The 21,388-nt window shown below is 56.2% G+C and overlaps 1 protein-coding gene across 10 annotated transcripts in view; it reads left to right on the forward strand.

The window, feature by feature from the left end:
- Positions 1-21,388, forward strand: part of FERRY3 (FERRY endosomal RAB5 effector complex subunit 3) — a 104,620-nt gene that overhangs the window by 2,405 nt on the left and 80,827 nt on the right. For 5 of the 10 annotated variants that reach the window (XR_012801954.1, XR_012801955.1, XR_012801956.1 and 2 more), the window contains exons 1-2: positions 971-1,071; positions 2,946-3,106. The exons of 2 other annotated variants lie outside the window; for them this stretch is intronic. The gene's annotated coding sequence lies outside the window, so the exon portion shown is untranslated. Of the gene's footprint in view, positions 1-870; positions 1,087-2,945; positions 3,107-21,388 lie in introns of those variants that run through there. 3 more of the 10 variants (XM_075603081.1, XM_075603075.1, XM_075603076.1) reach the window with 3 other exon arrangements.

The following is a 21,388-nucleotide window of genomic DNA, read 5'->3' on the forward strand; positions in this document are numbered from 1 at the left end:
GAGCGTATTCTGCTTGAATCCTCCTTTTGCACTAACTGTTTATTTATAGCAGTGGTTCAGCATTAAATTATCTGTGGTGTTCATGAATACACCAAGCTGACTACACAATCAGTTCTATATGAGTTTATTATCTATAACTCATAAAATCCACATAGATACTTTGTGATTACACAATTAAGGTGCTATATATAGTAGTAGTTCAGCATTAAATTATCTGTGGTGTTCATGAATACACCAAGCTGACTACACAATCAGTTCTATATGAGTGTATTATCTAAAACTCATGGACACACATGTATACTTTGTGTTTGCACAACCCAGGTGCTCAGGGATATATCTGACGTTTAATGGTGGAATTCTTAGGGTCACTCATCACACACACACACACACACACACACACACACACACACACACACACACACACACACACACACACACACACACACACACACACACACACACACACACACACACACACACACACACACACACACACACACACACACACACACACACACACACACACACACACACACACACACACACACACACACACACACACACACACACACACACACACACACACAGGCACGTGGTGGGCGTGTCCTGGCTGCTAATGTCGGAGGACGGCCTCGAACCCGCGAACTTGTCACTGCGGGAGCTAAACGTCACAGTGCCCCGCCCCAGCGTCACCTTCCGTACCGCAGCCCCGCCCCTGTCACGTGCACTTACCAAGCCCCGCCCACGCCTCTGTCAGACGCTCTGCGCCCAGCTATCCCTCCCCGGAAAACAGCACAAAGCACAGCCTTGCTGTCGGAACAGCAGATTCTCGGGCAGTATGAGCACACATAATCTGCACAGAATAAATACCAAAGAATCGGACCGGAGTTTAATAATCTAAATATTATAAACTGTTCCTAATGACTGGCACCTCCGGGCAATATTCCGATGTAAACTCCGCCTGTGTGAGCGGAATGTGCGGTCTGTGAGCCTCCGCTATTTGTGCTGCACGTGCCGCCGCCGCTGTTGCTGGAGAAGTCAGGCGCGTCATCAGTGTCCCTCACCTGTGACGTAATGTATTCCCATGTACATGTATACAGCTCACCTGTGACGTAATGTCACACAGTGTGTGAGCTCACAGGGTGTCACACAGCAGGCAGTGTGTGAGCTGTTACAGGGTGTCACACAGCAGGCAGTGTGTGATCTATCACAGGGTGTCACACAGCAGGCAGTGTGTGATCTGTCACAGGGTGTCACACAGCAGACAGTGTGTGATCTGTCACAGGGTGTCACACAGCAGGCAGTGTGTGAGCTCACAGGGTGTCACACAGCAGGCAGTGTGTGATCTGTCACAGGGTGTCACACAGCAGGCAGTGTGTGGTCTGTCACAGGGTGTCACACAGCAGGCAGTGTATGAGCTATCACAGGGTGTCACACAGCAGACAGTGTGTGAGCTGTCACAGGGTGTCACACAGCAGCAGGCAGTGTGTGAGCTGTCACAGGGTGTCACACAGCAGGCAGTGTGAGCTCACAGGGTGTCACACAGCAGGCAGTGTGTGATCTGTCACAGGGTGTCACACAGCAGACAGTGTGTGATCTGTCACAGGGTGTCACACAGCAGACAGTGTGTGATCTGTCACGGTGTCACACAGCAGGCAGTGTGTGAGCTGTCACAGGGTGTCACACAGCAGGCAGTGTGTGATCTGTCACAGGGTGTCACACAGCACAGTGTGTGAGCTGTCACAGGGTGACACACAGCAGACAGTGTGTGAGCTGTCACAGGGTGTCACACAGCAGGCAGTGTGTGAGCTGTCACAGGGTGTCACACAGCAGACAGTGTGTGATCTGTCACAGGGTGTCACACAGCAGGCAGTGTGTGAGCTGTCACAGGGTGTCACACAGCAGGCAGTGTGTGAGCTGTCACAGGGTGTCACACAGCAGGCAGTGTGTGAGCTGTCACAGGGTGTCACACAGCAGGCAGTGTGTGATCTGTCAGGGTGTCACAGCAGGCAGTGTGTGAGCTGTCACAGGGTGTCACACAGCAGGCACTGTGTGAGCTGTCACAGGGTGTCACACAGCAGCAGTCAGTGTGTGAGCTGTCACAGGGTGTCACAGCAGGTAGTGTGTGAGCTGTCACAGGGTGTCAAACAGCAGAAGGCAGTGTGTGAGCTGTCACAGGGTGTCACAGCAGGCAGTGTGTGATCTGTCACAGGGTGTCACACAGCAGACAGTGTATGAACTGTCACAGGGTGTCACACAGCAGACAGTGTATGATCAGTCACAGGGTGTCACAGAGCAGGCAGTGTGTGAGCTGTCACAGGGTGTCACACAGCATGCAGTGTGTGAGCTATCACAGGGTGTCACACAGCAGGCAGTGTGTGAGCTGCCACAGGGTGTCACACAACAGGCAGTGTGTGAGCTGTCACATGGTGTCACACAGCAGGCAGTGTGTGATCTGTCACAGGGTGTCACACAGCAGGCAGTGTGTGATCTGTCACAGGGTGTCACACAGCAGGCAGTGTGTGAGCTGTCACAGGGTGTCACACAGCAGGCGGTGTGTGAGCTGTCACAGGGTGTCACACAGCAGGCAGTGTGTGATCTGTCACAGGGTGTCACACAGAAGGCAGTGTGTGATCTGTCACAGGGTGTCACACAGAAGGCAGTGTGTGATCTGTCACAGGGTGTCACGCAGAAGGCAGTGTGTGATCTGTCACAGGGTGTCACACAGAAGGCAGTGTGTGATCTGTCACAGGGTGTCACACAGGAGGCAGTGTGTGATCTGTCACAGGGTGTCACACAGGAGGCAGTGTGTGATCTGTCACAGGGTGTCACACCGCAGGCAGTGTTTGAGCTGTCACAGGGTGTTTGAGCACATAAAGGCATGGACAAGCCTAGTGAGATCCTTTTGGGGGGATGAAGTGCTTAATCCTGGCTGTATTCTTTAGGTGGATGAATAAAGATTTGATCACGGCTGACACCTGATGTTTGAGGGTCAAGTCACAGTCAAGGACACACCACGATTCTGCACAGGACAGGGTTTAGCAGCTGGGAGCCCCCACTTAAGGCCAGAGTGCGGACCTAGCTGCAGCCTTGTTATCTTCCGATGGTGAGCATCCACCACAAGCATTTCTGTCTGATCAGGATTATATGCATGCGTATATTCATGTAGCGCCTGCAGCTGTACTTGGTGCTGTACAAGAGAAACAATACAGTACAATAAGTGCAACATATAACACCAGACAATAGGAAAGGAAATACCTGCCCCGGAGAGCTTACAATCTAAGTGACTCAGCCTGTGAAGAGGCGCGCTGAGGCTGAGGGAAAGCGGGTGCTTTCCCTGGCCTTGGTTAGCGCGCCGTCCGGGGTAGGTAGGGGGAGCAGTGAGGGAGAGAAGGTGCTCGCTGTATACTGAGTGTGAGAGAGTTACACAGGTAGGGGGAGCAGTGAGGGAGAGAAGGTGCTCGCTGTATACTGAGTGTGAGAGAGTTACACAGGTAGGGGGAGCAGTGAGGGAGAGAAGGTGCTCGCTGTATACTGAGTGTGAGAGAGTTACACAGGTAGGGGGAGCAGTGAGGGAGAGAAGGTGCTCGGTGTATACTGAGTGTGAGGGAGTTATACAGGTAGGGGGGCAGTGAGGGGGAGAATGTGCTCGGTGTATACTGAGTGTGAGGGAGTTATACAGGTAGGGGGGCAGTGGGGGGGAGAAGGTGCTCGGTATATACTGAGTGTGAGAGAGTTACACAGGTAGGGGGCAGTGAGGGAGAGAAGGTGCTCGGTATATACTGAGTGTGAGGGAGTTACACAGGTAGGGGGGGCAGTGAGAGAGAGAAGGTACCCGGCATATACCGAGTGTGAGGGAGTTACACAGGTAGGGGGGGCAGTGAGGGGGAGAAGGTGCTCAGTGTATACTGAGTGTGAGGGAGTTACACAGGTAGGGGGGCAGTGAGGGAGAGAAGGTGCTCGGTGTATACTGAGTGTGAGGGAGTTACACAGGTAGGGGGGGCAGTGAGGGAGAGAAGGTGCTCGGTGTATACTGAGTGTGAGGGAGTTACACAGGTAGGGGGGCAGTGAGGGAGAGAAGGTGCTCGGTATATACTGAGTGTGAGGGAGTTACACAGGTAGGGGGCAGTGAGGGGGAGAAGGTGCTCGGTGTATACTGAGTGTGAGGGAGTTACACAGGTAGGGGGGGCAGTGAGGGAGAGAAGGTGCTCGGTATATACTGAGTGTGAGGGAGTTACACAGGTAGGGGGCAGTGAGGGGGAGAAGGTGCTCGGTATATACTGAGTGTGAGAGAGTTACACAGGTAGGGGGCAGTGAGGGAGAGAAGGTGCTCGGTATATACTGAGTGTGAGGGAGTTACACAGGTAGGGGGGCAGTGAAAGAGAGAAGGTACCCGGCGTATACCGAGTGTGAGGGAGTTACACAGGTAGGGGGCAGTGAGTGAGAGAAGGTGCTCGGTGTATACTGAGTGTGAGAGAGTTATACAGGTAGGGGGGGCAGTGAGGGAGAGAAGGTGCTAGGTGTATACAGAGTGTGAGGGAGTTACACAGGTAGGGGGGGCAGTGAGTGAGAGAAGGTGCTCGGTGTATACTGAGTGTGAGGGAGTTACACAGGTAGGGGGGGCAGTGAGGGGGAGAAGGTGCTCGGTGTATACTGAGTGTGAGGGAGTTACACAGGTAGGGGGGGGCAGTGAGGGGGAGAAGGTGCTCGGTGTAAACTGAGTGTGAGGAAGTTACACAGGTAGGGGGGGCAGTGAGGGAGAGAAGGTGCTCGGTGTAAACTGAGTGTGAGGGAGTTACACAGGTAGGGGGGGCAGTGAGGGAGAGAAGGTGCTCGGTGTATACTGAGTGTGAGGGAGTTACACAGGTAGGGGGGCAGTGAGGGAGAGAAGGTGCTCGGTGTATACTGAGTGTGAGGGAGTTACACAGGTAGGAGGCAGTGAGGGGGAGAAGGTGCTCGGTGTATACTGAGTGTGAGGGAGTTACACAGGTAGGGGGGCAGTGAGGGGGAGAAGGTGCTCGGTATATACTGAGTGTGAGGGAGTGCCACAGGTAGGGGGGCAGTGAGGGAGAGAAGGTGCTCGGTGTATACTGAGTGTGAGGGAGTTACACAGGTAGGGGGGCAGTGAGGGAGAGAAGGTGCTCGGTGTATACAGAGTGTGAGGGAGTTACACAGGTAGGGGGGCAGTGAGGGAGAGAAGGTGCTCGGTGTATACAGAGTGTGAGGGAGTTACACAGGTAGGGGGGCAGTGAGGGAGAGAAGGTGCTCGGTGTATACTGAGTGTGAGGGAGTTACACAGGTAGGGGGGCAGTGAGGGAGAGAAGGTGCTCGGTGTATACTGAGTGTGAGAGAGTTACACAGGTAGGGGGGCAGTGAGGGAGAGATGGTGCTCGGTGTATACTGAGTGTGAGGGAGTTATACAGGTAGGGGGGGCAGTGAGGGGGTTACACAGGTAGGGGGGCAGTGAGGGAGAGAAGGTGCTCGGTGTATACTGAGTGTGAGGGAGTGCCACAGGTAGGGGGGGCAGTGAGGGGGAGAAGGTGCTCGGTGTATACTGAGTGTGAGGGAGTTACACAGGTAGGGGGGCAGTGAGGGAGAGAAGGTGCTCGGTGTATACTGAGTGTGAGGGAGTTACACAGGTAGGGGGGGCAGTGAGGGGGAGAAGGTGCTCGGTGTATACTGAGTGTGAGGGAGTTACACAGGTAGGGGAGCAGTGAGGGAGAGATGGTGCTCGGTGTATACTGAGTGAGGGAGTTACACAGGTAGGGGGGGCAGTGAGGGGGAGAAGGTGCTCGGTGTATACTGAGTGCGAGGGAGTTACACAGGTAGGGGGGCAGTGAGGGAGAGAAGGTGCTCGGCGTATACTGAGTGTGAGGGAGTTACACAGGTAGGGGGGGCAGTGAGGGGGAGAAGGTGCTCGGTGTATACTGAGTGTGAGGGAGTTACACAGGTAGGAGGCAGTGAGGGGGAGAAGGTGCTCGGTGTATACTGAGTGTGAGGGAGTTACACAGGTAGGGGGGCAGTGAGGGAGAGAAGGTGCTCGGTGTATACAGAGTGTGAGGGAGTTACACAGGTAGGGGGGCAGTGAGGGGGAGAAGGTGCTCGGTATATACTGAGTGTGAGGGAGTTACACAGGTAGGGGGGGCAGTGAGGGAGAGAAGGTGCTCGGTGTATACAGAGTGTGAGGGAGTTACACAGGTAGGGGGGCAGTGAGGGAGAGAAGGTGCTCGGTGTATACTGAGTGTGAGGGAGTTACACAGGTAGGGGGGGCAGTGAGGGAGAGAAGGTGCTCGGTGTATACTGAGTGTGAGGGAGTTACACAGGTATGGGGGGCAGTGAGGGAGAGAAGGTGCTCGGTGTATACTGAGTGTGAGGGAGTTACACAGGTAGGGGGGGGGCAGTGAGGGAGAGAAGGTGCTCGGTGTATACTGAGTGTGAGGGAGTTACACAGGTAGGGGGGGCAGTGAGGGGGAGAAGGTGCTCGGTGTATACTGAGTGTGAGGGAGTTACACAGGTAGGGGGGCAGTGAGGGGGAGAAGGTGCTCGGTGTATACAGAGTGTGAGGGAGTTACACAGGTAGGGGGGCAGTGAGGGAGAGAAGGTGCTCGGTGTATACAGAGTGTGAGGGAGTTACACAGGTAGGGGGGCAGTGAGGGAGAGAAGGTGCTCGGTGTATACTGAGTGTGAGGGAGTTACACAGGTAGGGGGGGCAGTGAGGGAGTTACACAGGTAGGGGGCAGTGAGGGAGTTACACAGGTAGGGGGGGCAGTAAGGGAGAGTAGGTGCTCAGTGTATACTGAGTGTGAGGGAGTTACACAGGTAGGGGGGAGCAGTGAGGGGGAGAAGGTGCTCGGTGTATACTGAGTGTGAGGGAGTTACACAGGTAGGGGGGGCAGTGAGGGATAGAAGGTGCTCGGTGTATACTGAGTGTGAGGGAGTTACACAGGTAGGGGGGGCAGTGAGGGAGAGAAGCTGCTCGGTGTATACTGAGTGTGAGGGAGTTACACAGGTAGGGGGGCAGTGAGGGAGAGAAGGTGCTCGGTGTATACAGAGTGTGAGGGAGTTACACAGGTAGGGGGGCAGTGAGGGAGAGAAGGTGCTCGGTGTATACTGAGTGTGAGGGAGTTACACAGGTAGGGGGGGCAGTGAGGGGGAGAAGGTGCTCGGTGTATACTGAGTGTGAGGGAGTTACACAGGTAGGGGGGGCAGTGAGAGAGAGAAGGTACCCGGCATATACCGAGTGTGAGGGAGTTACACAGGTAGGGGGGGCAGTGAGGGGGAGAAGGTGCTCAGTGTATACTGAGTGTGAGGGAGTTACACAGGTAGGGGGGCAGTGAGGGAGAGAAGGTGCTCGGTGTATACTGAGTGTGAGGGAGTTACACAGGTAGGGGGGGCAGTGAGGGAGAGAAGGTGCTCGGTGTATACTGAGTGTGAGGGAGTTACACAGGTAGGGGGGCAGTGAGGGAGAGAAGGTGCTCGGTATATACTGAGTGTGAGGGAGTTACACAGGTAGGGGGCAGTGAGGGGGAGAAGGTGCTCGGTGTATACTGAGTGTGAGGGAGTTACACAGGTAGGGGGGGCAGTGAGGGAGAGAAGGTGCTCGGTATATACTGAGTGTGAGGGAGTTACACAGGTAGGGGGCAGTGAGGGGGAGAAGGTGCTCGGTATATACTGAGTGTGAGAGAGTTACACAGGTAGGGGGCAGTGAGGGAGAGAAGGTGCTCGGTATATACTGAGTGTGAGGGAGTTACACAGGTAGGGGGGCAGTGAAAGAGAGAAGGTACCCGGCGTATACCGAGTGTGAGGGAGTTACACAGGTAGGGGGCAGTGAGTGAGAGAAGGTGCTCGGTGTATACTGAGTGTGAGAGAGTTATACAGGTAGGGGGGGCAGTGAGGGAGAGAAGGTGCTAGGTGTATACAGAGTGTGAGGGAGTTACACAGGTAGGGGGGGCAGTGAGTGAGAGAAGGTGCTCGGTGTATACTGAGTGTGAGGGAGTTACACAGGTAGGGGGGGCAGTGAGGGGGAGAAGGTGCTCGGTGTATACTGAGTGTGAGGGAGTTACACAGGTAGGGGGGGGCAGTGAGGGGGAGAAGGTGCTCGGTGTAAACTGAGTGTGAGGAAGTTACACAGGTAGGGGGGGCAGTGAGGGAGAGAAGGTGCTCGGTGTAAACTGAGTGTGAGGGAGTTACACAGGTAGGGGGGGCAGTGAGGGAGAGAAGGTGCTCGGTGTATACTGAGTGTGAGGGAGTTACACAGGTAGGGGGGCAGTGAGGGAGAGAAGGTGCTCGGTGTATACTGAGTGTGAGGGAGTTACACAGGTAGGAGGCAGTGAGGGGGAGAAGGTGCTCGGTGTATACTGAGTGTGAGGGAGTTACACAGGTAGGGGGGCAGTGAGGGGGAGAAGGTGCTCGGTATATACTGAGTGTGAGGGAGTGCCACAGGTAGGGGGGCAGTGAGGGAGAGAAGGTGCTCGGTGTATACTGAGTGTGAGGGAGTTACACAGGTAGGGGGGCAGTGAGGGAGAGAAGGTGCTCGGTGTATACAGAGTGTGAGGGAGTTACACAGGTAGGGGGGCAGTGAGGGAGAGAAGGTGCTCGGTGTATACAGAGTGTGAGGGAGTTACACAGGTAGGGGGGCAGTGAGGGAGAGAAGGTGCTCGGTGTATACTGAGTGTGAGGGAGTTACACAGGTAGGGGGGCAGTGAGGGAGAGAAGGTGCTCGGTGTATACTGAGTGTGAGAGAGTTACACAGGTAGGGGGGCAGTGAGGGAGAGAAGGTGCTCGGTGTATACTGAGTGTGAGGGAGTTATACAGGTAGGGGGGGCAGTGAGGGGGTTACACAGGTAGGGGGGCAGTGAGGGAGAGAAGGTGCTCGGTGTATACTGAGTGTGAGGGAGTGCCACAGGTAGGGGGGGCAGTGAGGGGGAGAAGGTGCTCGGTGTATACTGAGTGTGAGGGAGTTACACAGGTAGGGGGGCAGTGAGGGAGAGAAGGTGCTCGGTGTATACTGAGTGTGAGGGAGTTACACAGGTAGGGGGGGCAGTGAGGGGGAGAAGGTGCTCGGTGTATACTGAGTGTGAGGGAGTTACACAGGTAGGGGAGCAGTGAGGGAGAGATGGTGCTCGGTGTATACTGAGTGAGGGAGTTACACAGGTAGGGGGGGCAGTGAGGGGGAGAAGGTGCTCGGTGTATACTGAGTGCGAGGGAGTTACACAGGTAGGGGGGCAGTGAGGGAGAGAAGGTGCTCGGCGTATACTGAGTGTGAGGGAGTTACACAGGTAGGGGGGGCAGTGAGGGGGAGAAGGTGCTCGGTGTATACTGAGTGTGAGGGAGTTACACAGGTAGGAGGCAGTGAGGGGGAGAAGGTGCTCGGTGTATACTGAGTGTGAGGGAGTTACACAGGTAGGGGGGCAGTGAGGGAGAGAAGGTGCTCGGTGTATACAGAGTGTGAGGGAGTTACACAGGTAGGGGGGCAGTGAGGGGGAGAAGGTGCTCGGTATATACTGAGTGTGAGGGAGTTACACAGGTAGGGGGGGCAGTGAGGGAGAGAAGGTGCTCGGTGTATACAGAGTGTGAGGGAGTTACACAGGTAGGGGGGCAGTGAGGGAGAGAAGGTGCTCGGTGTATACTGAGTGTGAGGGAGTTACACAGGTAGGGGGGGCAGTGAGGGAGAGAAGGTGCTCGGTGTATACTGAGTGTGAGGGAGTTACACAGGTATGGGGGGCAGTGAGGGAGAGAAGGTGCTCGGTGTATACTGAGTGTGAGGGAGTTACACAGGTAGGGGGGGGGCAGTGAGGGAGAGAAGGTGCTCGGTGTATACTGAGTGTGAGGGAGTTACACAGGTAGGGGGGGCAGTGAGGGGGAGAAGGTGCTCGGTGTATACTGAGTGTGAGGGAGTTACACAGGTAGGGGGGCAGTGAGGGGGAGAAGGTGCTCGGTGTATACAGAGTGTGAGGGAGTTACACAGGTAGGGGGGCAGTGAGGGAGAGAAGGTGCTCGGTGTATACAGAGTGTGAGGGAGTTACACAGGTAGGGGGGCAGTGAGGGAGAGAAGGTGCTCGGTGTATACTGAGTGTGAGGGAGTTACACAGGTAGGGGGGGCAGTGAGGGAGTTACACAGGTAGGGGGCAGTGAGGGAGTTACACAGGTAGGGGGGGCAGTAAGGGAGAGTAGGTGCTCAGTGTATACTGAGTGTGAGGGAGTTACACAGGTAGGGGGGAGCAGTGAGGGGGAGAAGGTGCTCGGTGTATACTGAGTGTGAGGGAGTTACACAGGTAGGGGGGGCAGTGAGGGATAGAAGGTGCTCGGTGTATACTGAGTGTGAGGGAGTTACACAGGTAGGGGGGGCAGTGAGGGAGAGAAGCTGCTCGGTGTATACTGAGTGTGAGGGAGTTACACAGGTAGGGGGGCAGTGAGGGAGAGAAGGTGCTCGGTGTATACAGAGTGTGAGGGAGTTACACAGGTAGGGGGGCAGTGAGGGAGAGAAGGTGCTCGGTGTATACTGAGTGTGAGGGAGTTACACAGGTAGGGGGGGCAGTGAGGGGGAGAAGGTGCTCGGTGTATACTGAGTGTGAGGGAGTTACACAGGTAGGGGGGGCAGTGAGGGAGAGAAGGTGCTCGGTGTATACAGAGTGTGAGGGAGTTACACAGGTAGGGGGGCAGTGAGGGAGAGAAGGTGCTCGGTGTATACTGAGTGTGAGGGAGTTACACAGGTAGGGGGGCAGTGAGGGAGAGAAGGTGCTCGGTGTATACTGAGTGTGAGGGAGTTACACAGGTAGGGTGGCAGTGAGGGAGAGAAGGTGCTCGGTGTATACTGAGTGTGAGGGAGTTACACAGGTAGGGTGGCAGTGAGGGAGAGAAGGTGCTCGGTGTATACTGAGTGTGAGGGAGTTACACAGGTAGGGTGGCAGTGAGGGAGAGAAGGTGCTCGGTGTATACTGAGTGTGAGGGAGTTACACAGGTAGGGGGGCAGTGAGGGAGAGAAGGTGCTCGGTGTATACTGAGTGTGAGGGAGTTACACAGGTAGGGTGGCAGTGAGGGAGAGAAGGTGCTCGGTGTATACTGAGTGTGAGGGAGTTACACAGGTAGGGTGGCAGTGAGGGAGAGAAGGTGCTCGGTGTATACTGAGTGTGAGGGAGTTACACAGGTAGGGTGGCAGTGAGGGAGAGAAGGTGCTCGGTGTATACTGAGTGTGAGGGAGTTACACAGGTAGGGGGGCAGTGAGGGAGAGAAGGTGCTCGGTGTATACTGAGTGTGAGGGAGTTACACAGGTAGGGTGGCAGTGAGGGAGAGAAGGTGCTCGGTGTATACTGAGTGTGAGGAAGTTACACAGGTAGGGGGGCAGTGAGGGAGAGAAGGTGCTCGGTGTATACTGAGTGTGAGGGAGTTACACACGTAGGGGGGGCAGTGAGGGAGAGAAGGTGCTCGGTGTATACTGAGTGTGAGAGAGATATACAGGTAGGGGGCAGTGAGGGAGAGAAGGTGCTCGGTGTATACTGAGTGTGAGGGAGTTACACAGGTAGGGGGGGCAGTGAGGGGGAGAAGGTGCTCGGTGTATACTGAGTGTGAGGGAGTTACACAGGTAGGGGAGCAGTGAGGGAGAGATGGTGCTCGGTGTATACTGAGTGAGGGAGTTACACAGGTAGGGGGGGCAGTGAGGGGGAGAAGGTGCTCGGTGTATACTGAGTGCGAGGGAGTTACACAGGTAGGGGGGCAGTGAGGGAGAGAAGGTGCTCGGCGTATACTGAGTGTGAGGGAGTTACACAGGTGGGGGGGGGCAGTGAGGGAGAGAAGGTGCTCGGTGTATACAGAGTGTGAGGGAGTTACACAGGTAGGGGGGCAGTGAGGGGGAGAAGGTGCTCGGTGTATACTGAGTGTGAGGGAGTTACACAGGTAGGGGGGCAGTGAGGGGGAGAAGGTGCTCGGTGTATACTGAGTGTGAGGGAGTTACACAGGTAGGAGGCAGTGAGGGGGAGAAGGTGCTCGGTGTATACTGAGTGTGAGGGAGTTACACAGGTAGGGGGGCAGTGAGGGGGAGAAGGTGCTCGGTATATACTGAGTGTGAGGGAGTTACACAGGTAGGGGGGGCAGTGAGGGGAGAAGGTGCTCGGTGTATACTGAGTGTGAGGGAGTTACACAGGTAGGGGGGGCAGTGAGGGAGAGAAGGTGCTCGGTGTATACAGAGTGTGAGGGAGTTACACAGGTAGGGGGCAGTGAGGGGGAGAAGGTGCTCGGTGTATACTGAGTGTGAGGGAGTTACACAGGTAGGGGGGCAGTGAGGGAGAGAAGGTGCTCGGTGTATACTGAGTGTGAGGGAGTTACACAGGTAGGGGGGGCAGTAAGGGAGAGTAGGTGCTCAGTGTATACTGAGTGTGAGGGAGTTACACAGGTAGGGGGGAGCAGTGAGGGGGAGAAGGTGCTCGGTGTATACTGAGTGTGAGGGAGTTACACAGGTAGGGGGGGCAGTGAGGGAGAGAAGGTGCTCGGTGTATACTGAGTGTGAGGGAGTTACACAGGTAGGGGGGGCAGTGAGGGAGAGAAGCTGCTCGGTGTATACTGAGTGTGAGGGAGTTACACAGGTAGGGGGGCAGTGAGGGAGTTACACAGGTAGGGGGGGCAGTAAGGGAGAGTAGGTGCTCAGTGTATACTGAGTGTGAGGGAGTTACACAGGTAGGGGGGGCAGTGAGGGGGAGAAGGTGCTCGGTGTATACTGAGTGTGAGGGAGTTACACAGGTAGGGGGGGCAGTGAGGGGGAGAAGGTGCTCGGTGTATACTGAGTGTGAGGGAGTAACACAGGTAGGGGGGCAGTGAGGGAGAGAAGGTGCTCGGTGTATACAGAGTGTGAGGGAGTTACACAGGTAGGGGGGCAGTGAGGGAGAGAAGGTGCTCGGTGTATACTGAGTGTGAGGGAGTTACACAGGTAGGGGGGCAGTGAGGGAGAGAAGGTGCTCGGTGTATACTGAGTGTGAGGGAGTTACACAGGTAGGGGGGGCAGTGAGGGGGAGAAGGTGCTCGGTGTATACTGAGTGTGAGGGAGTTACACAGGTAGGGGAGCAGTGAGGGAGAGATGGTGCTCGGTGTATACTGAGTGAGGGAGTTACACAGGTAGGGGGGGCAGTGAGGGGGAGAAGGTGCTCGGTGTATACTGAGTGTGAGGGAGTTACACAGGTAGGAGGCAGTGAGGGGGAGAAGGTGCTCGGTGTATACTGAGTGTGAGGGAGTTACACAGGTAGGGGGGCAGTGAGGGGGAGAAGGTGCTCGGTATATACTGAGTGTGAGGGAGTTACACAGGTAGGAGGCAGTGAGGGGGAGAAGGTGCTCGGTGTATACTGAGTGTGAGGGAGTTACACAGGTAGGAGGCAGTGAGGGGGAGAAGGTGCTCGGTGTATACTGAGTGTGAGGGAGTTACACAGGTAGGGGGGCAGTGAGGGATAGAAGGTGCTCGGTATATACTGAGTGCGAGGGAGTTACACAGGTAGGGGGGCAGTGAGGGAGAGAAGGTGCTCGGCGTATACTGAGTGTGAGGGAGTTACACAGGTAGGGGGGGCAGTGAGGGGGAGAAGGTGCTCGGTGTATACAGAGTGTGAGGGAGTTACACAGGTAGGGGGGCAGTGAGGGAGAGAAGGTGCTCGGTGTATACTGAGTGTGAGGGAGTTACACAGGTAGGGGGGCAGTGAGGGGGAGAAGGTGCTCGGTGTATACAGAGTGTGAGGGAGTTACACAGGTAGGGGGGCAGTGAGGGATAGAAGGTGCTCGGTATATACTGAGTGCGAGGGAGTTACACAGGTAGGGGGGCAGTGAGGGAGAGAAGGTGCTCGGCGTATACTGAGTGTGAGGGAGTTACACAGGTAGGGGGGGCAGTGAGGGGGAGAAGGTGCTCGGTGTATACAGAGTGTGAGGGAGTTACACAGGTAGGGGGGCAGTGAGGGAGAGAAGGTGCTCGGTGTATACTGAGTGTGAGGGAGTTACACAGGTAGGGGGGCAGTGAGGGATAGAAGGTGCTCGGTATATACTGAGTGCGAGGGAGTTACACAGGTAGGGGGGCAGTGAGGGAGAGAAGGTGCTCGGCGTATACTGAGTGTGAGGGAGTTACACAGGTAGGGGGGGCAGTGAGGGGGAGAAGGTGCTCGGTGTATACTGAGTGTGAGGGAGTTACACAGGTAGGGGGGCAGTGAGGGGGAGAAGGTGCTCGGTGTATACAGAGTGTGAGGGAGTTACACAGGTAGGGGGGCAGTGAGGGATAGAAGGTGCTCGGTATATACTGAGTGCGAGGGAGTTACACAGGTAGGGGGGCAGTGAGGGAGAGAAGGTGCTCGGCGTATACTGAGTGTGAGGGAGTTACACAGGTAGGGGGGGCAGTGAGGGGGAGAAGGTGCTCGGTGTATACAGAGTGTGAGGGAGTTACACAGGTAGGGGGGCAGTGAGGGAGAGAAGGTGCTCGGTGTATACTGAGTGTGAGGGAGTTACACAGGTAGGGGGGCAGTGAGGGATAGAAGGTGCTCGGTATATACTGAGTGCGAGGGAGTTACACAGGTAGGGGGGCAGTGAGGGAGAGAAGGTGCTCGGCGTATACTGAGTGTGAGGGAGTTACACAGGTAGGGGGGGCAGTGAGGGGGAGAAGGTGCTCGGTGTATACAGAGTGTGAGGGAGTTACACAGGTAGGGGGGCAGTGAGGGAGAGAAGGTGCTCGGTGTATACTGAGTGTGAGGGAGTTACACAGGTAGGGGGGCAGTGAGGGGGAGAAGGTGCTCGGTGTATACTGAGTGTGAGGGAGTTACACAGGTAGGAGGCAGTGAGGGGGAGAAGGTGCTCGGTGTATACTGAGTGTGAGGGAGTTACACAGGTAGGGGGGCAGTGAGGGGGAGAAGGTGCTCGGTATATACTGAGTGTGAGGGAGTTACACAGGTAGGGGGGGCAGTGAGGGAGAGAAGGTGCTCGGTGTATACTGAGTGTGAGGGAGTTACACAGGTAGGGGGGGCAGTAAGGGAGAGTAGGTGCTCAGTGTATACAGAGTGTGAGGGAGTTACACAGGTAGGGGGGGCAGTAAGGGAGAGTAGGTGCTCAGTGTATACTGAGTGTGAGAGAGTTACACAGGTAGGGGGGCAGTGAGGGGGAGAAGGTGCTCGGTGTATACAGAGTGTGAGGGAGTTACACAGGTAGGGGGGCAGTGAGGGAGAGAAGGTGCTCGGTGTATACAGAGTGTGAGGGAGTTACACAGGTAGGGGGGCAGTGAGGGAGAGAAGGTGCTCGGTGTATACTGAGTGTGAGGGAGTTACACAGGTAGGGGGGGCAGTGAGGGAGAGAAGGTGCTCGGTGTATACTGAGTGTGAGGGAGTTACACAGGTAGGGGAGGCAGTGAGGGAGAGAAGGTGCTCGGTGTATACTGAGTGTGAGGTAGTTACACAGGTAGGGAGGCAGTGAGGGAGAGAAGGTGCTCGGTGTATACTGAGTGTGAGGGAGTTACACAGGTGGGGGGGGGCAGTGAGGGAGAGAAGGTGCTCGGTGTATACTGAGTGTGAGGGAGTTACACAGGTAGGGGGGCAGTGAGGGAGAGAAGGTGCTCGGTATATACTGAGTGTGAGGGAGTTACACAGGTAGGGGGGGCAGTGAGGGAGAGAAGGTGCTCGGTGTATACTGAGTGTGAGGGAGTTACACAGGTAGGGAGGCAGTGAGGGAGAGAAGGTGCTCGGTGTATACTGAGTGTGAGGGAGTTACACAGGTAGGGGGGGCAGTGAGGGAGAGAGGGTGCTCGGTGTATACTGAGTGTGAGGGAGTTACACAGGTAGGGAGGCAGTGAGGGAGAGAAGGTGCTCGGTGTATACTGAGTGTGAGGGAGTTACACAGGTAGGGGGGGCAGTGAGGGAGAGAAGGTGCTCGGTGTATACTGAGTGTGAGGGAGTTACACAGGTAGGGGGGCAGTGAGGGGGAGAAGGTGCTCGGTGTATACTGAGTGTGAGGGAGTTACACAGGTAGGGGGGGCAGTGAGGGAGAGAAGGTGTTCGGTGTATACTGAGTGTGAGGGAGTTACACAGGTAGGGGGGGCAGTGAGGGGGAGAAGGTGCTCGGTGTATACTGAGTGTGAGGGAGTTACACAGGTAGGGGGGCAGTGAGGGAGGGAAGGTGCTCGGTGTATACTGAGTGTGAGGGAGTTACACAGGTAGGGGGGGCAGTGAGGGGGAGAAGGTGCTCGGTGTATACTGAGTGTGAGGGAGTTACTCAGGTAGGGGGGCAGTGAGGGAGAGAAGGTGCTCGGTGTATACTGAGTGTGAGGGAGTTATACAGGTAGGGGGGGCAGTGACGGAGAGAAGGTGCTCGGTGTATACTGAGTGTGAGGGAGTTACACACGTAGGGGGGGCAGTGAGGGAGAGAAGGAGCTCGGTGTATACTGAGTGTGAGGCAGTTACACAGGTAGGGGGAGTGAGGGAGAGAAGGTGCTCGGTGTATACTGAGTGTGAGGGAGTTACACAGGTAGGGGGGCAGTGAGGGGGAGAAGGTGCTCGGTATATACTGAGTGTGAGGGAGTTACACAGGTAGGGGGGGCAGTGAGGGAGAGAAGGTGCTCGGTGTATACTGAGTGTGAGGGAGTTACACAGGTAGGGGGGGCAGTGAGGGGGAGAAGGTGCTCGGTGTATACTGAGTGTGAGGGAGTTACTCAGGTAGGGGGGCAGTGAGGGAGAGAAGGTGCTCGGTGTATACTGAGTGTGAGTGAGTTACACAGGTAGGGGGGGCAGTGAGGGAGTTACACAGGTGGGGGGGCAGTGAGGGAGTTACACAGGTAGGGGGGCAGTGAGGGGAGAAGGTGCTCGGTGTATACTGAGTGTGATGGAGTACCACAGGTAGGGGGGCAGTGAGGGGGAGAAGGTGCTCGGTGTATACAGAGTGTGAGGGAGTTACACAGGTAGGGGGGCAGTGAGGGGGAGAAGGTGCTCGGTGTATACTGAGTGTGAGGGAGTTATACAGGTAGGGGGGGCAGTGACGGAGAGAAGGTGCTCGGTGTATACTGATTGTGAGGGAGTTACACACGTAGGGGGGGCAGTGAGGGAGAGAAGGAGCTCGGTGTATACTGAGTGTGAGGCAGTTACACAGGTAGGGGGGGCAGTGAGGGGGAGAAGGTGCTCGGTATATACTGAGTGTGAGGGAGTTACACAGGTAGGGGGGGGCAGTGAGGGGGAGAAGGTGCTCGGTATATACTGAGTGTGAGGGAGATACACAGGAAGGGGGGCAGTGAGGGAGAGAAGGTGCTCGGTGTATACTGAGTGTGAGGGAGTTACACAGGTAGGGGGCAGTGAGGGAGAGAAGGTGCTCGGTGTATACTGAGTGTGAGGGAGTTACACAGGTAGGGGGGGCAGTGAGGGAGTTACACAGGTAGGGGGGGCAGTGAGGGAGTTACACAGGTAGGGGGGCAGTGAGGGGAGAAGGTGCTCGGTGTATACTGAGTGTGAGGGAGCTACACAGGTAGGGGGCAGTGAGGGAGAGGAGGTGCTCGGTGTATACTGAGTGTGAGGGAGTGCCACAGGTAGGGGGGCAGTGAGGGGGAGAAGGTGCTTGGTGTATACAGAGTGTGAGGGAGTTACACGGGTAGGGGGGGCAGTGAGGGGGAGAAGGTGCTCGGTGTATACTGAGTGTGAGGGAGTTACACAGGTAGGGGGGTCAGTGAGGGGAGAAGGTGCTCGGTGTATACTGAGTGTGAGGGAGTTACACAGGTAGGGGGGCAGTGAGGGAGAGAAGGTGCTCGGTGTATACTGAGTGTGAGGGAGTGCCACAGGTAGGGGGGCAGTGAGGGAGAGAAGGTGCTCGGTGTATACTGAGTGTGAGGGAGTTACACAGGTAGGGGGCAGTGAGGGAGAGAAGGTGCTCGGTGTATACTGAGTGTGAGGGAGTTACACAGGTAGGGGGGGCAGTGAGGGAGTTACACAGGTGGGGGGGCAGTGAGGGAGTTACACAGGTAGGGGGGCAGTGAGGGGAGAAGGTGCTCGGTGTATACTGAGTGTGAGGGAGTTACACAGGTAGGGGGCAGTGAGGGAGAGAAGGTGCTCGGTGTATACTGAGTGTGATGGAGTTACACAGGTAGGGGGCAGTGAGGGAGAGAAGGTGCTCGGTATATACTGAGTGTGAGGGAGTTACACAGGTGGGGGGGCAGTGAGGGAGTTACACAGGTAGGGGGGCAGTGAGGGGAGAAGGTGCTCGGTGTATACTGAGTGTGAGGGAGTTACACAGGTAGGGGGGCAGTGAGGGGGAGAAGGTGCTCGGTGTATACAGAGTGTGAGGGAGTTACACAGGTAGGGGGGCAGTGAGGGGGAGAAGGTGCTCGGTGTATACTGAGTGTGAGGGAGTTATACAGGTAGGGGGGCAGTGAGGGAGAGAAGGTGCTCGGTGTATACTGATTGTGAGGGAGTTACACACGTAGGGGGGGCAGTGAGGGAGAGAAGGAGCTCGGTGTATACTGAGTGTGAGGCAGTTACACAGGTAGGGGGGGCAGTGAGGGAGAGAAGGTGCTCGGTGTATACTGATTGTGAGGGAGTTACACACGTAGGGGGGGCAGTGAGGGAGAGAAGGAGCTCGGTGTATACTGAGTGTGAGGCAGTTACACAGGTAGGGGGGGCAGTGAGGGAGAGAAGGTGCTCGGTGTATACTGAGTGTGAGGGAGTTACACAGGTAGGGGGGCAGTGAGGGGGAGAAGGTGCTCGGTATATACTGAGTGTGAGGGAGTTACACAGGTAGGGGGGGCAGTGAGGGGGAGAAGGTGCTCGGTATATACTGAGTGTGAGGGAGATACACAGGAAGGGGGGCAGTGAGGGAGAGAAGGTGCTCGGTGTATACTGAGTGTGAGGGAGTTACACAGGTAGGGGGCAGTGAGGGAGAGAAGATGCTCGGTGTATACTGAGTGTGAGGGAGTTACACAGGTACGGGGGGCAGTGAGGGAGTTACACAGGTAGGGGGGGCAGTGAGGGAGTTACACAGGTAGGGGGGCAGTGAGGGGAGAAGGTGCTCGGTGTATACTGAGTGTGAGGGAGTTACACAGGTAGGGGGCAGTGAGGGAGAGGAGGTGCTCGGTGTATACTGAGTGTGAGGGAGTGCCACAGGTAGGAGGGCAGTGAGGGGGAGAAGGTGCTTGGTGTATACAGAGTGTGAGGGAGTTACACGGGTAGGGGGGTCAGTGAGGGGAGAAGGTGCTCGGTGTATACTGAGTGTGAGGGAGTTACACAGGTAGGGGGGCAGTGAGGGGGAGAAGGTGCTTGGTATATACTGAGTGTGAGGGAGTTACACAGGTAGGGGGGTCAGTGAGGGAGAAGGTGCTCGGTGTATACTGAGTGTGAGGGAGTTACACAGGTAGGGGGGCAGTGAGGGGGAGAAGGTGCTTGGTATATACTGAGTGTGAGGGAGTTACACAGGTAGGGGGGCAGTGAGGGGGAGAAGGTGCTCGGTGTATACTGAGTGTGAGGGAGTTACACAGGTAGGGGGGGCAGTGAGGGAGAGAAGGTGCTCGGTGTATACTGAGTGTGAGGGAGTTACACAGGTAGGGGGGGCAGTGAGGGAGAGAAGGTGCTCGGTGTATACTGAGTGTGAGGGAGTTACACAGGTAGGGGGGGCAGTGAGGGAGTTACACAGGTAGGGGGGCAGTGAGGGAGAGAAGGTGCTCGGTGTATACTGAGTGTGAGGGAGTGCCACAGGTAGGGGGGCAGTGAGGGGGAGAAGGTGCTCGGTGTATACAGAGTGTGAGGGAGTTACACGGGTAGGGGGGGCAGTGAGGGGGAGAAGGTGCTCGGTGTATACTGAGTGTGAGGGAGTTACACAGGTAGGGGGGTCAGTGAGGGGGAGAAGGTGCTCGGTGTATACTGAGTGTGAGGGAGTTACACAGGTAGGGGGGCAGTGAGGGGGAGAAGGTGCTCGGTGTATACTGAGTGTGAGGGAGTTACACAGGTAGGGGGGCAGTGAGGGAGAGAAGGTGCTCGGTATATACTGAGTGTGAGGGAGTTACACAGGTAGGGAGGGCAGTGAGGGAGAGAAGGTGCTCGGTGTATACTGAGTGTGAGGGAGTTACACAGGTAGGGGGGGCAGTGAGGGAGAGAAGGTGCTCGGTGTATACTGAGTGTGAGGGAGTTACACAGGTACGGGGGGCAGTGAGGGAGTTACACAGGTAGGGGGGGCAGTGAGGGAGGGAAGGTGCTCGGTGTATACTGAGTGTGAGGGAGTTACACAGGTACGGGGGGCAGTGAGGGAGTTACACAGGTAGGGGGGGCAGTGAGGGAGTTACACAGGTAGGGGGGCAGTGAGGGGAGAAGGTGCTCGGTGTATACTGAGTGTGAGGGAGTTACACAGGTAGGGGGCAGTGAGGGAGAGGAGGTGCTCGGTGTATACTGAGTGTGAGGGAGTGCCACAGGTAGGGGGGCAGTGAGGGGGAGAAGGTGCTTGGTGTATACAGAGTGTGAGGGAGTTACACGGGTAGGGGGGGCAGTGAGGGGGAGAAGGTGCTCGGTGTATACTGAGTGTGAGGGAGTTACACAGGTAGGGGGGTCAGTGAGGGGAGAAGGTGCTCGGTGTATACTGAGTGTGAGGGAGTTACACAGGTAGGGGGGGCAGTGAGGGAGAGAAGGTGCTCGGTGTATACTGAGTGTGAGGGAGTTACACAGGTAGGGGGGCAGTGAGGGGGAGAAGGTGCTCGGTATATACTGAGTGTGAGGGAGTTACACAGGTAGGGGGGCAATGAGGGGGAGAAGGTGCTCGGTGTATACAGAGTGTGAGGGAGTTACACAGTTAGGGGGGGCAGTGAGGGAGAGAAGGTGCTCGGTGTATACTGAGTGTGAGGGAGTTACACAGGTAGGGGGGGCAGTGAGGGAGTTACACAGGTAGGGGGGCAGTGAGGGAGAGAAGGTGCTCGGTGTATACTGAGTGTGAGGGAGTGCCACAGGTAGGGGGGCAGTGAGGGGGAGAAGGTGCTCGGTGTATACTGAGTGTGAGGGAGTGCCACAGGTAGGGGGGCAGTGAGGGAGAGAAGGTGCTCGGTGTATACTGAGTGTGAGGGAGTTACACAGGTAGGGGGGGCAGTGAGGGAGAGAAGGTGCTCGGTGTATACTGAGTGTGAGGGAGTTACACAGGTAGGGGGGGCAGTGAGGGAGTTACACAGGTAGGGGGGCAGTGAGGGAGAGAAGGTGCTCGGTGTATACTGAGTGTGAGGGAGTGCCACAGGTAGGGGGGCAGTGAGGGGGAGAAGGTGCTCGGTGTATACAGAGTGTGAGGGAGTTACACGGGTAGGGGGGGCAGTGAGGGGGAGAAGGTGCTCGGTGTATACTGAGTGTGAGGGAGTTACACAGGTAGGGGGGTCAGTGAGGGGGAGAAGGTGCTCGGTGTATACTGAGTGTGAGGGAGTTACACAGGTAGGGGGGCAGTG

Source organism: Ascaphus truei, chromosome 5 (genome assembly GCF_040206685.1).
Source record: "Ascaphus truei isolate aAscTru1 chromosome 5, aAscTru1.hap1, whole genome shotgun sequence".
NCBI lineage: Eukaryota > Metazoa > Chordata > Amphibia > Anura > Ascaphidae > Ascaphus > Ascaphus truei.